This window comes from Lissotriton helveticus, chromosome 8 (assembly GCF_964261635.1).
Source record: "Lissotriton helveticus chromosome 8, aLisHel1.1, whole genome shotgun sequence".
In the NCBI taxonomy this organism is placed as follows: domain Eukaryota; kingdom Metazoa; phylum Chordata; class Amphibia; order Caudata; family Salamandridae; genus Lissotriton; species Lissotriton helveticus.
In genome coordinates, this window is record NC_136069.1 from 959249544 (window position 1) to 959255906 (window position 6363).

The window sequence follows — 6363 nt, forward strand, 5'->3', positions numbered from 1 at the left end:
TGTAGCACGTGAGGTGAAATTTATTGATCAGTAATGGTAAAGACTTCATGTAGATGTTGAAAAGCATGGGCGAGATGATAGAACCTTGAGGGACCCCTGCTTTTGTGGAGTACGGTTTGGACGAGAAAGGTGGGGTATGGATGACATTAGTTCTGTTTCGAAGGTAGGACGCAATCCAGTCTAGAGCAGTTCCCTCTATGCCGGCTTCATAAAGTCTTTGTTTCAGAGTGTCATGGTCAACCGTGTCAAAGGCAGCTGAGAGGTCCAAGAGGAGTAGCGCAGCAACCCCGTTGCGGTCAACTGTATTCTTTAGGTCATCCCAGATGGCAAGGAGGGAAGATTCAGTGCCTCTTCCCGGACGGAATCCTGTTTGGAAATCTGAAAGTATGTCATTCTCCTCAATAAATTGTGACATCTGGGCGAACGCTGCTCTTTCTATCAGTTTGCCCATGAAAGGTCCATTTGTAATGGGTCTGTAGTTGTCGGGGTTCAGCGGGTCCAAGTTTGTTTTCTTCAGTAAAGGGCGTATGTATGACTTTTTGAGTACTTCTGGAAATATTCCAGTAGTTAAGGGATCGTTGATGATTCTTCTTACTGGAATGGCAGCAGAGGTTGTTAAAAGAATTGTCTTGAAAGTTTGTGGCGGACAGGGGTCAGAAGGGCTGCCGGCAGGCCTGCTTGCTTTGACCAGGTCCATAAATTTATCGTGTGAGATGTGTTGGAAGGAACGGAGAGGCTTGATTAGAGCATTCTTGGATAGTTGTTTTGTACAAGGGTTAGTGCTGGTGCTTTGTTTCTGTTGTAAGTAAGTTGTAAGTAAGTTTGTTTCTGTTGTAAGAGTCCAACGTGTCTGCTTTGTCCTTGTAATGATTTGCCAGTTTGTCTGTGAAATCTTGAATAACAGGATGAGTTCCTTCTAGGCAATTTGGTTTTCGAAATTCATTGAGTATTTTATAGAATTCTTTATTTGCACATTTAGCGTTTTGAATTCTGTCTGAATAGTACCTTTTCTTAGCTTTTTTGATAGCCGACTTATATAATCTGTTAGTTTTTTGTAGGTGAAGTTTGTCTTGTTTGGCATTTGTTTTGAGCCAGGTACGTTGCAGCTTTCGAATTTGTTGTTTTATGTTTTTTATTTCTATGTTTCTCCAAAGCGCTTTTTTCCTTTTGTTCTGTTGTGTGGTTTTGAGTGGTATCAGGATGTCAAAAGCTTCCTGTAGCCACTCATCTAGATTCTGAACAGAATTTATGGTTTCCAGATTTATACTGGATGTTAGTTGTGTTTCCAAGTGTTCCAAATTGAGTTTGTTCCACGGCCGATAGGTGGATGGATGCACGGTAGTTTTAGGTGAGTCGCTTAGTGTTGTTTTATGTTGGAAAGCAAGCAAGTGGTGGTCTGACCATGTGACTGGAGTTATAGTTTGAAAGGTAACTAGTTCAGTATTAGCAAAAATGACATCTAGGATATGTCCATCGATGTGTGTCGGATTGGGGACAATCTGATGCAAGTTCAATGCGTCTAGGCCAGTGATTATTGTTTTTGGATGGGTCATATTGGTTTTATCAAACCAAATGTTAAGGTCACCCAGAATGCACAGGTTGGAGTGTATTGTTATCAGATTTGAAACTGTGTCTAGAAGTGCGTCTGGGAATGTTGCCTTGCTAGGTGGAGGTCTGTAAAGGAGCAGGAAGTTACAGGTGGAAGACGGTGTAGGATTGCATCTTGTTAGAAGAGCCTCACAATTCTTTATGGAGATGTTGTCAATTTTAGTGATATGTATTGTTTTCCTGAATACAACAGCTAGACCACCTCCTTTTTTGGCTATACGATTTTGGGTGATTTGATAGCCTAGAGGAATGGCTTCATGCAGGACTGGAGCCATATCCTCTCCCAACCATGATTCGGTTATGAATAGTATGTCTGGTTTTGCATCGGTGAGAAGGTCGTAGATGTGATGCTTGTTTTTAGAGAGGGATCGAGCATTTATTAGTAGACAGTGTAGATAGTGGCCTTTGGTGATAGTGGGACTTTGTTTTGTAGAAGAGTGATCAGTATTGTGTGGGTGTGTAGCAGGTGTGTTTTTAGTGCTGGTATTAGCTGTATTAGGATAGCAATTGTGTAGCTGTTCTGTATCGTGTTCCTCATCCAGCATGCTAAGAAGGCATTTTGATGGGTCTGCATGTGTATGTGTTGGAGATGGTGTTTGAGAATGAGTTGGAGTGCTCTGTTGCTTTTGTGGTTTTACATTGTTGTGCGGTAGACTTGGGGAAGCAAAGTTGTGAGGTGTGGCATGTTGCTTATATTTTTTGCGTATGTTGAAGGCGGAAGGTGTATGAGTCAGGGGAGGTGGTGCAGCATGTGGGTCATGTCGTAATGTTTTAAATTGTCCAATAGATGAGAGGCGGTTAGAAGAGAGGTGCTGTATTGCTGTATCTGTGTTGGGTGTGGTGGAAGAGTGAAAGCTTGGCATTGGAGTTTGTTCCTTTGTGTGCTTTGAAAGGTGGGTATATGTACGTATTTTGTGATGGTAAGTATTATGAGGTGTTGTGCTCTGAAGATCTTGTTGTGCTGGTGTGTGTGATATGTTTTGCTTTTGAGGTGTGGTGAAAAGGGGTGCTGATGTATATGTTTCATGCACCAGATTTGGTTGTGTAGTAACAATGGAGCCAACTGCTTACTAGGGAAGTGATCAAGAGTTCGAGATGAGTGATAGATACGAAGGGCTAAGAGTGTGTTATTAGCTAAAGTTAACAAAGAGATGTATGGATGTTAGCAATGCTTGAACAAAGCGGGAGGGATATTTAACCTGATTGGGTCATATATGTTTGTAATCATATTACACAGCAGCAGGACAAAATGTTTGGAAGACTAATCATGGCATGAGTACTTTACAGCGCTATGCAAGTTTTTTTTTTTTTTAAAGCGCACATTCACCCGTAAGGGTCTCTAGGCTCTGGGGGCCATCGGGAAGATTAAGCAAGCTATTGCCCAGAGTCACATGGTGCTGGGCTAATCTGCCGCCGGAGCTGGGGATCGAACCGTGATCCCCAGTTTCCGGAGTCAATCGCCCTATCTATAACCAAATTAACAGAGCTTCTAAATACATTCTCACAAAAGAGGATAATGTTCACTTGCAATATATAATAGTACTTAAACAAACCTGTTTAGACAAAAAGCAGCAATCTGAGCTTGATAGGAACACTCAATTTTTAATCATGCATACCACATAATACCCATAACCCGGTCTGTTCCAATTGCACATTTAATTATTTTAGGAGTATTTTATAAAGCATAGGAATTTACCATGGAGGCTCTTGTGGTTCTGTAGCGATACTTACAGAGTCCATTTTAGTGACAAATGAAGACAGGTTATGGTTTGGAGAGCAGCCATGTTTTTAGCTTTTTTCAGAACTTAAGGCGAGAGATTTCAGAATGTATATGGAGGTTGAGGTTTATAAAAGAGGTCCTTGGACCCTACAGCCACGACTTTCCCACTTCTTGTACTTGGGATATCAAAACATAAGTGAAGGAATATCTCTGGTTTCTGGCATGTAAATATTTATTACAAATCGCACCAAGAGGTCTTTTCTTATTATAAAATGTGATGCATAATGTAATCCGATTAGAAAACAACCTGATTTTCATCCGGTAGCCAATGTAAATTGCTAAGGACTTATGACACGTGATCAGATTAGTTTAGACATAGAAAAAAACACACAGCTGAATTCTGAGTCTATTGAAGTCTGTGGAAAGGTTTCTTAGTGATGTCTAAATAGTTTGGGTCCCCAAGATCAAGTTTTGCAAGAACAAAGGTTTTTACAGCTTATTGACTCTGGGCAAAGGAACCAGAAAGGCAAAATTATGTGTACATATCTCAATTGACTGAGACATGTCTTGGCAAAATACTCTACAGGATGCACTTTCCCTGAACTCCAATGCCTCCTAATATCTTAAAAGTTCCTCCCTTAAAACATATCATTCTATCAAGCAATATGAAATGGCACGTCCTGCTGCTGCTCTACCTGCTTGGCCATGTTCAAAACCCAGTCCGTCGGGGACAAAATCGGCTGTAAGTCATACAACTACGGGTTGCCATAGCACTTGTACTGCACAGGCACTCAGTACACAAATGGACATGTGTTTGCAAATTATGTACAGTGATAGTGATGGGAGCATTATTTTGTGTTCTACAACAGCACCTCCTCAACAATATCACTCCTGTTAATCTCTCTCACACATCTTTTGTGCTATTTCACTTGTCTCCCATGTTACTACTGATCTTCCCTAGTCATACAGCTTGGCGTGCTATTTTAAGTCCCTGCTTTAATTATTTTCTATGGAAGGGTGTTGAAGTACAAGTGGTTGGCTGTGTGTGGTGTTGAACTTACATCAGGAATTGTTTGGGTTATAGTAACTTTCCTCTCATAAATCTGTCTCCAGCCACTGGTTCAGGAAGTGAAGACACTAGATCTATACTTGGTGTTAAAGGTACCGTTGGAAATGGTGAATAGTCAAAAATAGTAAACTTACTACGAAGTGTAAGAATACATTTATGCATATAGATTTACTTCTGTAAATGTACCTTTGTCAATAGGCCCCAAATAATCTAATCTAATCTTTCTTTTCTGCACTGTCATGTCTTTTAGACTAGTCCTGCCATGTATGCACCTTTTTACATACATTGTCCCATCCACACGACAATAACGATTCTGAATAGGTGACATTTTACTTAGTAGTTTACTCCTGTCTCTTCGACACCAGGCTCTTAGTATTCTATCATAATTCCTGTAGCTGACGTACATCAACAGGCGCTCCCGGTTTGGGATGTTCCGTCAGTATCCTGTGTGCCCTTTTAACGCAGAAGTAGGGGGATAGTCCCTCCTGGGCCACATGCTCCAGGAACCATGTTTCCATAAAGTCTGCCGCCCTACTCCCCTCACAGCATTCCGGCAGGCTAATAACGCGGATGAGTTCCCGTGCACAAAAAACACAAAAACACCACTTCCCCATATTTTCAACGACCAGCCAAATCTGCAACGCAATCCAAAAAGCAGGCGATATGCTGAGTTAGCAGTAACAAATAAACATCAACCTTTAACTGGTGTAAGGAGGTCGACTATCTACAGCGTGAATTAGACTCAACTCACAGCCACATCTAAAGACCAACACGTGATAGAGCTACTGATCATGCAGCTCCGACACCCAACAAGGCTACAACACCCAGCACCACCACCACCAGAACCTCCCCCCGGACCACCACCCCTATTACCACTATTACCACCGAAGCAGCTCAAAACAGGACAACAGACCTTCCCAAAACACCATGCCCCTCAGCCGTACAATAGCTGAATGTTGGGAGATGTGGGAACCAAGTATGTGTGAAGGAGGCAAATCACCCATCAATAACAATGCACACAATGCCAAGTGTAATGCTGATGTGCTGCACAGATCTCACTATGCAAAGCACACACCTCTCCTTGTGGAGATATACTATTGATACTTGTAGTGTAGTGTACAGTGGACGCAACCATGTTACCTCAGGCAGTGGGGAAGATCTCGGTAATGTAGCTGTGTTGTCCCCCCCTGGAAGCGGAAGCGGAGTGGGCTGGTCCAACGTAAGCCACTCCAGGGTAGGAGTATGAATAAATAGTCCATGCCGAGCGTCAAATTTCTTCTTACCCACCTCCTATCAAGAGAGAATTCAGGACAGCATCTTTTGAGCCCAGTACTGAGCCTGAAAAGCATTTCCAACCCCATTTACAAGTAAAACTTGGCAGAATGTGCCTGGCTGCTCTTCAATGAAAAGCTGGTTCTGCAGAAATTGTTGTCATATGTTTGCTCCTGCTCGGTCAGACGAGCGGCGAATTTCTACTTAACCACCTACTATCTTGAGAGACCGCAGGGCTGCATCTTTTGAGCCAAGTACTGAGCCTGAAAAGCGTTTCCAACCCCACTTACAAGTAAAACTTGCTAGAATGTGCCAGGCTGCTCTTCACTGAAAAGCTGGTTCTGTGTTCATTTTTGGCATACGTTTGCTCCTGCTGGGTCAGCCGAGCGTCAAATTTCTTCTTACCCACCTCCTATCATGAGAGAATTCAGGACTGCATGTTTTGAGCCCAGTACTGAGCCTGAAAAGCGTTTCCAACCCCACTTACAAGTAACACTTGCTAGAATGTGCCTGGCTGCTCTTCACTGAAAAGCTGGCTCTGCGTACATTTTTGGCATACGTTTGCTCCTGCTGGGTCAGCCAAGCGTTGAATTTCTACTTACCCACCGGCTATCATGAGAGACCTCAGGGCTGCATCTTTTGAGCCCAGTACTGAGCCTGAAAAGCGTTTCCAACCCCACTTACAAGTAAAACT